Below are 14,256 nucleotides of genomic sequence, written 5' to 3'. Positions count from 1 at the left end.
ATTTATTAGTGAATTTTATGAAAGGAAAAACAACATTCTTATCATACTTCAATCTCCAAAAGATTCTAGTGACCAATTTTTCTTGATCATCAAAGGGATTAGGTTTTGTTTCTTGAGATGTAGAACAAGGGTTGTTAGAAGAAGAAGGATTGTCATCTATGATTTTAAGAGTTCCATTATTAATTAGTTCTTGCATACTTTTTTTAAAATCCGGACAATGATGCTCATGAGTCTGATGATATGAACAGAAAAGAGTGTTTGAAGAAGAAGCACCCTTAGATGGATGATAAGTCTTATGTATTGCAAGGTAATCCTTAAAATTTTGAATTATAAGGAGATCATCCATAGGGGATTCATGATAATGTCTTAGACCTTCGGCACTAGCTTGTGTAGGAGTATTTATAGGGACTCTAATTCCTTGTTCAAATTTCCCAAGTCCTTGTCCTCTAAAACCTTGTTTTAATATTATGTTATAACCACTCCCATAAGAAGTTTTTAATTGAGAAGGAGGAGGAAAATTATAGTGGATTTCTTTGAAATTTGTAATGTCAGTCTATTTAGAAGAAGCAAAGCAAAAAGTAGATGAAGAAGGAATATCTTGTGTAGGGGAATTTTCCTTTCTATCATCATGCATATCCTCTTTGATGGATTGGGAAGGAAGATCCTTAGCATCTAAGGCCTAATATTTACTTAATGTTAGGTTGGGAAATATATCATGAATGAAATGCATAACATCATCTTCTCTATGAATGTTTTGATGATTAAGATAGGCTATAGGAGAATAAGGGGGATCTAGAGAGATTGAATAACCAATATCTTGATCTTACCCCCCTTGCGCTAGGGTATGTGTATGAGAAGAAGATGGTGCCATGCTCTTCTATGCTTTCTCTCTATTAGAGAGATCATTGATAGGGGTATTAGCTTGTTCTTTATTCACATTAGATACCCTAGGTGAGGTACAAGTATTAGGTTTTCCATTAGCATCTCTAGGATTGGGATCTACAAAAGCTTTAATGTGATCTATATATCCAATGCATTTTCCTAAAAATATCACAATAAAACAACATGCACTATAAATGAAATATTTGAGATATAATTGATTGAAAGGAAGGAATTTGGAAATTCTAAAAATGCAATATGCCAAAGTGCTATGAATGAAAAGAAGCAATGTGAAATGAAAGAAACCATTATCCAACACATGATTATGATAAATGTAAGTAAAAAACAATGCAATCATATGTGAAATAGAAAATAAATCAGATCTATTAAGTGACATTATGAATGATTAAATCAGATCTAAAAATGAAACTGATGAATTATGCAACCCACAAACCAAATTAATCAAAATAAATTAGGGTTTTTGTGAATAAACCTCTAAATTTACGTAATTTGATTAAAATAAGATATAATGTAAATTTGAAATTTAAAATGTTCCCAAATCAGATCTGAAACAATTAATCCAAATTAGACCACCCACAAGCTTAATTTTAAAATTAAAAATTAGGGTTTTTGTTGATTTAACTTCTATTTTTTTGAAATTCAATCGGAAATTAAACTTGTAAATGTAAATTTTAATTTTAAATTACATAAACACTCAGATCTAAGAACATAAATCAGAATAAAGGGTGTAAGGAGTCAAGTTCACCAAAATGTAATGGTGAACAAATTAGGGCTTTCACCTAATTAAGGTAAAATCTGTTAATTTTAGGTTTAGGTAGCACTACATTAAAGAGGGGCAAACCCAAGAGATCTAGCCACAAATTAGAAAGGATAGGGCTGAGAAATTATGTTTGATTCACTAGATTAGAGATTGATGCCCTCTTTCAAGTTGAATTGTTGAAATGTTGGAATTAGGGCAAATGGGTTGGAATTGAAGTAATTATGCACAAACAGTGAGCTACGACCATCGGATTGAGCCACAAACCTGGATTTGAGTAATATAAGAGTATTCACACCTATTCCCAGAAGGATCTCCTAATTTGTCAGGAACAAAATGCTCGTCACTTTGGTCCTCCTCACTTTTCGTCATTCAAAGGGAAACCTTTTCATCTTTGTGAATAAAATCGATTCTGAAGATTGCAAATTTGTACCCGTTCTTGTGCACACTAGAGAAGGGAAATAGATTGGTAATAGGGGTTTGTCTAAGTCAAACCCCAGTTTAGGAATTAACCTTGAATGAAATATTGTAAATACTAAAATAAATAATAGAAAGGTATAACTCAGTTCTGCAATTGTTGATAATGATGCTTTGCTTCTTGAATATAATCACATATGTTGTATGAAATGGAATGAATGTGACAAAACCCTAATCAAACACACATGCTTGCATACAAATGATGTAAATTTTCTCCACAATGGTTGAATGAAGAATATGCAGCCTTGAAGACATGAATGCACAAACACTTGATTGATAGATTGAATGGATATGGAGACTTGGATTTGAAATGAATTGGTTAATATCTTTATGTATGGGATCCTAGGTCAATTTACCAATTAGGCTGACCTCCAATGGTCATATAGTGCCACCAATTTCATTTCCTATCAGAGAGATAGGTCCCATCCTCCATTTGAAAATTAGGCCCCATTGAGGGGGACCGGAGCGCTCCTCAATCAGGGACCATGATTTAGTCCCAGAGAGGAGGACACCCCTCTAGAGAATCATTTGTTAGGTGTATATGGTATCAAAACTAGAGTTGAGGCATTGAACGAACCCAGATAGGAGATGAGAGGGAGACATGCTAAAGTAGGGGCATAAATGTGAGGTGTAAATTGACTCGATGAAAATTTACAACGCTACAAATATATTAAATAAACATGCAAGTACAATATCTCCATAAGCTATAGGAATAAGTAAATTTGTAATAAAAGCACAATAATCGATTATAGGATAATATTACCGAGAAGAATTTAGCAACCGCAAAAGCACATCTTTCTCAGTAAGCTGCCAATGAATTGTAAAACAATGTAGCATATTTCATATGACACAAGACATATAGGGGTCACCCACAAATTAATCGATGTAGGACATCTCTCACTCATCATAGCATGATAGTATTAAATATGACATGAGACATTGAAAACTATGGCTAATGTACTATCAAACCAAATTAAATCGTAAACAGTGGATGGAGGAAGAGAAAAATGAAGGAACCAAATGACTTTAATTGTCTCGCATGATCAGAGATGGATTTGCAATCATTGATCGCCCAATGGAGGTCATCCATTTCATATAAAAATGCCTTTGGTGAAATATCACACATCTACAATTTTTAAGAATAATTATTGCTAAAAAATAATAATTCAGATGTCTTTGTTTAAGGATTGTCTCCTTTTTATGTCATACCATGTCATTGATCCAAAAAAAATCTTACTCTCATACTTATTGTGGGTATTTTTTATTTACCATTTATATTGTCTCAAATTTACCAACCCAACAATTTTTAGTAGTATTGATGGTTTGTTGGCTTTAAAGAATGTCTCCTCCGAACAAGTGACCCCAAAAATATGTTCTAAAGATATTTCATAACCTGTATGAACTATGACCCTTCTCCACATGTTGCTTTACCCATTCTAGAGTTTGGTAATGCATATATATGATTTGAGCATTTTACTTTAATAGGCTACTTTGTTGGGAGAACTCTCCCTGAAAACATGTTTAGAGAGTGGGTTGACGAGCATTGGGTCTTGCAAGGGATTCATCTTGATGTCTTATAATATCTCACTAAAGATTTGTTTATTTTTTATTTTGCTGAAACTAGTCGTGCATAATTAATTCTTAAACATGAACCAAGTGGTATATATGTGTGTTCCTTTTGGATTTTCAGCCTTAGAATCGAGGTTTTTTTAATTTTTTTAATGAAAAGGCTCTTTGTGTAGTACTCTGAATAGAATTCCCAAGGTTTCCCCTTGCTAAATAAATCACCACTATTGTTAGCTCGCTTAGCAAGGTTATTTATATTGAGCCTAACATTTTCTCTATAATGCCTGCCACGAAAACGCTAGAGAAACTAAACATATAATCTAGAAAAGATATCGTTGATTATTGATGAATCTTGTATATTACCATATTTGATGTTATAATTCAGTAATGATGTTATGATACCCTAGGGAAGATTGTTATATGTTTATTTATTTATATGATTATTCCACTTGTGTACTTTAGTTTCATATGTTCATGTTTTATTGGTGTATGCAATTTATAATGAGTAATGAGTTAATATAGTATAATGTGTTGTTGTTATTTATTTTTTAAAATTATTTCTCTTTTATAGATTATATGTTTAGTTTCTCTAGGTTTTCGTGGCGGGCATTAAATTTTCTTAACTCATTCACAAAAGCATGTTTATGTTGAGGTAGACCTCTCTACAGATCTAAAAGAATTTGTGGATATCTAAATTTGTTAGTTGTGTCACATTCAACATATTCTTTATCTTAGCTTGTCAAAAATGTGCTTTCAATGCCAATCCACTGATCATGATATTATAGATTGTTTGTTTGGAAAATAGAGTCAAAAATTCCTCATCTACTTGGAAAACACGATAGACAACTTGAGAGAGAAAAACAAAAAAAGATCAAGAAAATCTTTAAATAATGGAAACATCCAAATAGACTATCCATCCCCAACAATATCTAATCCCCAAAAATGCTCAATGTTCGATAAAAAGGTCAAATTCCAATCAAAAGAGTTAAAATGCCAAGATGATAAAGAAATCAAGAAACAAATAAGAACAAGGAAAGTTTCATTACGAGCCCCAATCCTTGAAGTGATCGAAACCCCAAAATCCATGATAGTACCCTGAACCCGAACTTGCATATAATGTTCTAAACTAGAACAATTTAAGTCAATTTTTCACATAAGCTTTAAGTAATGATCTTCTTTTATTGTGTGAATATGAGATTGTAAGATTTATTCTAGAATGATGAGATTCATTGATTATGATTTTAGTTTTGAAGGAATTTGTTTATCTCTAACCCTTGAATTGAAATAACTTGAGTTCAAACTGGTGCAAGAGCACCTAGCTTTTAACTAGTTTGTGGATGCTTTTACAAATTTTGGAGTGATTGTCCATATTTTGGATCAATGTTTGAATAATGGACTGTTTAGAGGTACACATGTGTTTTTGGCAGTCATTTGAAGGGTGATTGTCACCTAGGTTTGTTGGTTTTCTCAAATTTGGCCAATGAGCCCTTGTAAGCCTAAAATGGCATTATTTTGTATTATTATGTAAAACATCTTGTAAAGCCTCGTTAGGCATTTGGTCATGTCATTTTGATGTTAGGGAGTCATCCTAGGAGGTTTAGTGTGAGTAGAAATGCGTAAAAGGCAAAAATGCACATTTGAGCAAAAGTTGTCATTGTTGCTTGACAACTTTTTGCAAATTTTTTAGCAAATCGGTGGTTAGGCAACCAATGAAGAGTTGGTTATGACCAAAATGCAATATAAAATGCTCTTAGAATGATTTTACATGGATTGGAAAATCCAAGATCAAGTTTGAATCAAATTTGAAGACAATTTCCAGATTTTGGCCTTATATTTTGTTATTTTTGTAGCAGCAGTCCGTACCAAATGGATTGATCTTGTTTTTATTATTTCATGGTAGATTAGTGGATTATATTGTGTTTGTTGGTGTAAATAATTATTCATTGTGGATATTATTACACTTTACTTAAGTTTACTTAGGAAATGCATTTCATAGTAGTTTGGGTATGAGATACTTGGGTGTTTGTGCCACATTGGGATAGTGTGTGTAGGAGAATTTTCACCTTTTATGGTGTTGATCTTGTTACTAATTTACGATATCCACTTATTGTGGAGTGATAATTCCACCTTCGGTGGATGATCCACCTCATGTGGAATATTTTATTGTTTCTCCTACCTACCACACCTATTTCCTACCTACCCTTGTTTCTTATTGAGCCACATGTCATGTTTGTGTGCTCACATATCCCTAGCCTTGCCTATATAAGAAGGCTCATCTACATTTTTTATACGGGAATTCATTGAACATCTTGTAATGATCCAGTTGATCATATTTTGCATCTTGATAGAATACAGTTTATTCCTATCATACATTTTGTTCTCTCTTATTTGTGCTTTCCATTGCCTCTAGATCTTGGAAAAATCTCATATGGTATCAGAGCTGGTCCAAATCTCACAGTGTTGCTCAGGAAGTGTTTGTATCTTCCCTTAGTGCAGATTTGAGGTGTGTTTACAAATTGTCTCTTATTGCATTTCTCTCAGTCTGAGCAAGGGTTCAAGAGCCCAGTCATGGTTCCAACTTGAGATCCCTTGATTTTTGCTCAATGAACCTTGGGATTAAAGTCATGGAACCCTTGTATAGTGTATATATGCTTTTTAATGGCCTGTAAGTTGTTGGGAAGCAACTTGCTATCATTTCCTAGGCGAGCTCTACCATAGCCCGACTAGGAATATGACTGTCAATTTTGCCTTTACTTGCAGGGATGAGCTGATGTGAATGTGCCAAGTGTTTGGCATGGAATTATGATGCATAGAAGAGTCTCAGTGAAGAGGTGGAGGTGTGACAAAGTGGAGAGAGCAACAAACCCCATTGAAGAAGATTGTTAACCCCTAAACCCTCAAAAGTGCCATTTTTGGGATCCGGACCAGTATGGATAGACCAGACAACCTACCCTAGTGGATCCAAAAGTTTGTCCAAAAGGGTACTTAGATCACAAAAGGTGTTGGAAGGTTCTTTGATTTTTTTCCGAGTAATTCCCAAAAAAATGGCAAGGTAGGGCTAATTGGGGCTCTAGGGCTACTAGGCCTATAAAGTAGGAAGAAAACGGAGCAATGAGGAAATGGTGAGAAGCTAATTGAAGAACCACATGAATGGAGTTGGAACACCTCTAAGACACCCCCTAAAACCACTGCAGGTATATATTGGAGGTTGGATGATCTAATGGTTGGATTTACTCTTGTGAATCCTAGTCATGCTTGAGAGCAAGTATAGCAAACAACTTGATAGGGAGCACTCCAATAGAGTTTGATTGTTTGAGTTGTTAATGGACAAGTGAAGAGTGATGGAAGCCCACTAAAACATCCTTTACCTACCTATTGATCCAGGTGTGACTCTCTTTGAGAACCTCTCCCCATCACAAACATTTTTAGACTAAATGCCACCAAAGGTAACTAAAAGTGAGGGATCATAAAAAATAGCTAAGGTCCAAGATTCACCAAAGAAATACAAAATGAAGCATAATTATAAGATAATTATTCTAGAGTCTAAGATTTACTCACATTGGCAAGAAGATGGAGATACCAACTTTGGACATATCAACATAGAAAGTTTCAAGGAGAGAATATATGGGTCAAAGCCCTCTAATATGGTAAAAAGATGGTTAAGAATGGGATAGCTCAAGCAACTGGATTCCCTCCTTCGGTTCCAAATTATGATCTAATAATTGAATGTGCAAAGCATTACCTACATGCTCAAAGGATAATAGTAACTTATGATGGAAGAATACTTGCCAACCTCACAAAGGAAGCTAGTGCACAGGCATTTGGCATCACCATCCATCATATCATGGTTTACACAAAGAAGGAAGAGGCACATGAGATCTTTAATTAGGGGAAAAATAAATGCAAATAGATCATCAATTCAAATTGACTATAGAAACCTGTAATGTCCATTTCCTAAGCCATTTCAGCATGGTGGAGCTGTTAACATATTCAATTGATTACCATGGGCTAATGATTAGGGTTAGGGAATCTTGGAGGTAATATCAAGTGTGATTTCATATTTTGATGGTTGGTTGAGCGTAACCCTCCTTTTTGGAGACTTTTTGGGTTAAGTCTTCCACATTTACTATTTTTAGTAAGTCAATTATGGGTATCGACGGAGTCAGTTGCCATGCTTTCTATTTTTGGTATTGTCAGTGGGTTCAGTTTTGATGATCATCTTGACTTCTGACATAGTCAAAGGACTTTAAATTAAATAACGATAGGTTATACGTTAATAAAGTTAAATTAAAGATCTAACTTTATCATTATTTTAATTAATTTAATGAAGAGACTATAGTGGCCAATTAATAAATTAAAGGTGATTTAGTTCAATGGACGTGCCTTTATTATTTAAACCTACATTGAGAGATTAAAAAGGGAAGTGATTTTTATTAAATAAAAGCAAGAAAAAAAACATTCCCCTAAAAATAGCAAAAAAGTAAAAAGGTGTTATTCAAAAAAGCAATGAAAAAGTCAAAAACATTCTTGAAAAATAGCAAGAAAAATCAAAAAGTGCTTTTTCGAAAAAGTAGCTAAAAAGGCAAAAATGAATAAAAGGAGGATTGAGGCTCTCATTTGGGGTTATGTGGAGTTTTGATTTTGAAATTAGTTTTGTTTTGGAGGAGATTGCTTCTTCATCTTGATTTGTCGGGATGAAAACCCTTCCAGGAAACTTTCTTTGCCCCTAATACATTTGGACTAGATTTTCAACCGAGGTTTCCGACGAAGAAGGTATATTGTGGCCAAATTTGATTTTTTTTTGAAAAAATGCCCGAATTCGTCATAATTCCAATGGCAATTTGCCATTTGGTTTCGATGAAGAAGGCATTAGCAATGAAAATTTTCTTTTTTTCAAAAAAGTGCTCGAGTTCGTCGTAATTTTGATTACAACGGCCATTACTTAAAAAAGAAGAAGAGGGTAATTCATTTGTGCATTGTAATCCCGCGTAGGTGTCTGTGGCGACTTCAACCCCCAACAACATCAAACCCGCGTCGAAGGCATTTGTAGTATTGCTTGCAATCCCGCGCAGGAGGTAGATTCTTCACCTTAATTTCATGTTGCAAAAAATATACCATTCAAGAGATTCCTTTTTTATGCAAATTGCCCTAGTTTTTAATGCAAATTGGTCAATCTCGTATTCATATTGATTATCCAATCTCAGGCCGGATGGCTTCTATTAAAAGGTGTGGTTCCTTGAATGCGTAATACCCTGTAGGAATCCATTCCTCGTAAAACTATAGAACTGTGATTGAGGAGTGAGCGTTCAATTTTGTCACAACAATCCATTCCTCCCATATACGCGCGTGTTGATTGTTCACATGAGATCACATCTCTTTGCGGCATCGTATCAAACAATTCATGAGCCTTGTCCATGTTTCCACATTTTGCATACATGTCAAGTAGGGCATTTGCAAGTACAACACCTAACAAAATTCCTCTATCCGTTATGCTTTGATGGATGTCCATACCCTATTCCAAAGCTCCCATTTTTGTACAGGTAGGGAGGATGCTGGCAAAGATTGTGGAATTTGGCTTTATGCCTGCCAATTTCATTTGCTTGAAAATGTCTAAAGCCTTTTCGACAAATCCATTTTGTGCATATCCAGCAATCATTGCAGTCCACGAGACAACATTTCTTTCAAGCATTCTATCAAATAGTTCACGTGCCTTGTCTATGCTTCCACATTTTGTATACATGTCTACCAGGGTAGTTGCAACTACAACATCTGACAAAATTCCTCTATCCTTTATGCTTCGATGAATGTCCATACCCTGTTCCAAATCTCCCATTTTGGCATAGGCAGGGAGGATAGTAGCAATGGTCGTGGAATTTGGCTTTACACTTGTCGATTGCATTTGCTTGAAAGTTTCTAAAGCCTTCTCAACAAATCCATTTTGTGCATATCTGGCAATCATTGCAGTCCAGAAAACCACATTTGTTTGAGGCAATCCATCAAATAGTTCACATGCCTTTTCTATGCTTCCACATTTTGCATACATGTCTAACAAAGCAGTTGCAACTACATCTGGCAAAATTCCTCTATCTTTTATGCTTTGATGGATGTCCATACCCTGTTCCAAAGCTCCCATTTTGGCACAGGCTGGGAGTACGCTGGCAAACGTAACTAAAGAAATGCAATGATCAGCTCCAAAGACATCAAACCACTACTAACAAAATCGTGAGTCTAAAATATGATAGGGAATAGTGTGAGTTGTCCTGAAATAAAATATTTTATTTTCAATTTCAACTAAAACATAATTACTCAACCATTTAATGTTATTAATAAATGTTTAATTTATGAAAGAGATAAATGGTTGGCCACAAGTACATGAGTTACTAAATGCACGCAAATAAGTGAATTTGATATTCAAAACTATCTACAATGAATTCAATTCTTGTCCATTAGTCATTTATGTTTGCAATAAGCATCTTTCTTTGTTTTTCTTAATCTTTATTCATAGTTATGTGCATATTTCACATTCTATAATTAGGATATCAAGTGCTATGGTTGAACACTAGCATGATGTCTGTGTTGTGGTATAGATGCGTGGAAGCATAATTATGGGATTGTTATATTATAGAGATCATAAATCTAGATATCGCATATTAGTTATGTTATAGAGATCATAAGTCTAGATATCGCATATTAGTTATATTATAGAGATCATAAATCTAGATATCGCATATTAGTTATATTATAGAGATCATAAATCTAGAGATCATAAACACAATAGAGATACCGATGGAGACTTAATTGGATGTAGCATGTCGCACCAAAGTTCTTAGAGTATGCTAAGCTAGTACATAATGTTTCCTAAAGCCACATTAGTATTTTGCCCAGATCATTATCTACCAAAACTAACTATAGTAATCCTTTTGAGGATTCATTTCATGGTGCTAGATCTTCATTTAGTTCCACTTCTTGTTGGAGAAAAGAACAATTATTTCTTGAGGTAGATGAATATCCCATCAACAAAGGACAAGACCCTTTATAGAATATAACAAATTCTACTCCAACAAAAGATCATGGGGGTTTCACTAGAGATATTGAATAAGAGATAGACTTCTACTGTTGCATTAAAAGCATTGGCATGTTCTTCATTTATTGATGTAAACTCTCTTTGATGCCACCACAACCAACAAAGGTGTAAAAAGTTGTTTGCAATGCATGGATTTTTAGGATTGTCCTTTGAGAAAATAAAATTAAAGTATGGAAGCAGGATCTGCCAGCTCCTGAGGGAATCTTGATGAAAAATAACTGTAAAATATTTGGGCGAGCTTATATGCAAAAACTCATGCTTCCTGATGGGTTTATGTATAGAAATAAGCACGAATTAAGTGGTAAAGGGGCTTCTAGAAACAAGAGTAACAAAGAGGCAGTGGAAGTGAAAACTTTTGGTGTTGTGTCTGCTCCATCTCAGAATGGGAATGGTGAAGGTGCTGTAAGAGGAGCTGAGAAGGGTGTTGGAAGAAGTGGGGGTGTTTACATTCCCCCATTTCAGCTGGCTCAAATGATGAAAGATGTGGAAGACAAGAGCAATGTGGAATACCAGCGCATGACATGGGATGCCCTTCGGAAGAGTATCAATGGGTCAGTAAACAAGGTAAATGCATCTAACATCAAGAACATCATTCCAGAGTTGTTTGCAGAGAATCTCATCCATGGGAGGGGTCTATTTTGTAGGTCTTGTATGAAATCCCAAATGGCATCCCCTGGATTTACAGATGTTTTTGCTGCGTTGGTTGCTGTGGTAAATACAAAATTTCCTGAAGTTGGCAATCTGCTTTTGTGAAGAATTATTTTGCAGCTTAAGAGGGCATACAAATGCAATGACAAGCACATGTTGATAGCAACAACCAAATTCATAGCTCATTTAGTGAATCAACAAGTTGCACATGAGATCATTGCCTTGGAACTTCTCACCCTTTTACTAGAGAACCCCACAGATGACAATGTAGAGGTTGTTGTTGGGTTCGTGAAAGAATGTGGTTCTTTGTTGCAAGACCTTTCACCCAAAGGTCTCTATGGGATTTTTGAAAGATTTAGAGGTATTCTCCATGAGGGGGAAATTGGAAAACGAGTACAATTTTTAATTGAAGGCCTTTTTGCAATTCGCAAAGCTAAGTTCGAGGGTCATCCAGCTGTGCATCCAGAATTGGACCTTGTAGAGCAAGAAGATCAGTTAACACACGAAGTTTTCCTAGAAGATGGACTTGATCAAGAAGCTGGTTTGGATGTTTTCAAGACAAATCCTAATTTCTTAGAGCATGAGGCAACCTATGAAAAACTGAAGAAAGATATCCTTGGAGATGCTTCTTCAGATGAAGTAGAAGGGGAGAATGATTCAGGTGATGATTCAAATGATGATGATGATGATGAAGAGGAAGGTGAGGAAGCACTGAGAATATAGGATGAGACAGAAACAAACTTGGTCAATTTAAGACGTACAATTTATTTGAAAATCATGCCAAGTGTTGATTTTAAGGAAGCTGTCATAAGTTACTAAAGATCAAGCTTGAACCCGATCAAGAGATGGAATTGTGCATCATGTTGTTAGAATGCTGCAGTCAAGAGAGAACATATCTTCATTATTATGGTCTTCTTGGGCAAATATTATGTATGATCAATAAAATTTATCAATAATTTTTTGATAAGTGTTTTGTACAATAGTATTCTATGATACACAGACTGGAAACAAATAAACTGCATAATGTTGCACAGTTTTTTGCCCACTTACTTGGCACAGATGCTCTTCCATGGCATTGTCTTGCTTATATATGTCTGACAGAGGAAGATACTACTTCCTCTTCCCATATTTTTATAAAGATTCTCTTCCAGGAGCTGGCAGAGCAGCTTGGTATATTGTTGCTTAATGAAAGGTTGAACGATCCAAGAATGCAGGAGTCTTTTGATTCAATTTTTCCAAAGGACATTCCCAAAAATTCACAGTTTGCTATCAATTTCTTTACTTCTATTGGTCTTGGTGGTATCACTGAGAGTTTACGTGAGTATTTGAAGAATATGCCAAGGCTTATAATGCAGCAGAAAAAGTCTATTCCTGAGTCAGATGAATCTACCTCTAATGACGATTCTTCTAGTTCATCAGGTTCGTCAGATTCTGATACATCAGACTCAGATTCTGAGAGTGAAATTGACAGTGAGAGCAGTAAGGAGTCACCAAGAAAGAAAAAGCATGACAATGAGTATGAAAAAACAAGAAGAAAGAAAAGGGCGAGGGCATTTGACTTGGAGGATGAAAGTGACAGTGAAAAAATTAGAAGGAAAAAGAAAAGGAATTAAAAATCTTTCTAGTCAGTTATTCAAGGCTCCAGTAGACACCGTTTTCCTAAACCGTGGCAAACAAAAGAATCACTCCCAAGTGCTTTGGTTTTATAACAGATGATTATAAGATGCTACAATGTTGTCTTCTGTATTTTAATAGCCACGGGTTTTAGACTTATGTACTTGACAGGTAATGGATAAACAGTGTTAGGAGGAGAAAATATTGAAGGCCAAGTGTAGATTATGATAATGCTAGATCAATGAATCCTGTTATTTATTGAGTATTTCTTGTTTTCCATGTTGTGTGATGTACCATAAGCAAACTAGAAATCTAAATTCAATAAGATGCTTTGTGCTTAGATCTTACTTTGAAAATATCTTCTATATCTCCCCATGGATTTAGGTATATGCTACTACCTGGGTTTTGTCTCTTTACTATCTCCTTGATGTCAAATGCTATCCATGAGCATACATATGACATACCCAATGTATGAAGACCTTGAGTATTCAGGCAAACCTTATATTTCTCATCAATCAAACTATAATGCCTATTCCTTCTATAGATGGTCAGGTTTACATTGAGACCAGTATAATCAATACCATTTCAACATTCTTTTACACCTTTGTTGGTTGTGGTGGTGTCACAGAGAGTTTACATCAATAAATGAAGAACATGCCAATGCTTTTAATGCAGCAGTAGAAGTCTATCTCTTATTCAATATCTCTAGTGATGGTTCTTCTAGGTCCTCCTATTCAATATCTCTAGTGAAACCCCTAGACCAAGTGAGTGTTCATAGACCTTCTATAGGGTCCTCCTAGCCTAGAGTTAGGAGTTCGAAGCCTGCATACATTGATTTGGCCTTGTGGCCATCAATGAGTGCTCACCCAATAGGACAAGTCTTGAGACTGACAATTTTGGAAGTGTGGCATTGTTGAGAGCCAACACTTGTGTGTGAACCCCGTCTTCACGTATTATGATTAGTTGCCATATTGATACTTGACCCTATCCTCATGGTGTTGGCTCAATTCATATTAGTGTGTTTTGTTAAAGAAACATGATGTGAGAATTTTGATGTAGAGGCAAGGGAAGAACTCAGTATTTCATATTAGGACAACAACCACATTGATTAGGCAAGTCAGCTAAGGACTCTCCAATGTTTAGGATACTGAATTCACATTACACACTCATGGATTATCCCAATTAGACATCAGCCAACTTAATATCTTAT

At 35.2% G+C, this 14,256-nt stretch overlaps 1 pseudogene; it reads left to right on the top strand.

Moving 5' to 3' along the window:
• Nucleotides 1–11,213: 11,213 nt before the first annotated feature.
• Nucleotides 11,214–12,943, top strand: LOC131875588 (uncharacterized; annotated as a pseudogene).
• Nucleotides 12,944–14,256: the final 1,313 nt, after the last annotated feature.

This window comes from Cryptomeria japonica, chromosome 5 (genome assembly GCF_030272615.1).
Source record: "Cryptomeria japonica chromosome 5, Sugi_1.0, whole genome shotgun sequence".
Lineage (NCBI taxonomy): Eukaryota > Viridiplantae > Streptophyta > Pinopsida > Cupressales > Cupressaceae > Cryptomeria > Cryptomeria japonica.
This window is presented reverse-complemented; position numbering and strand designations above follow the sequence as displayed.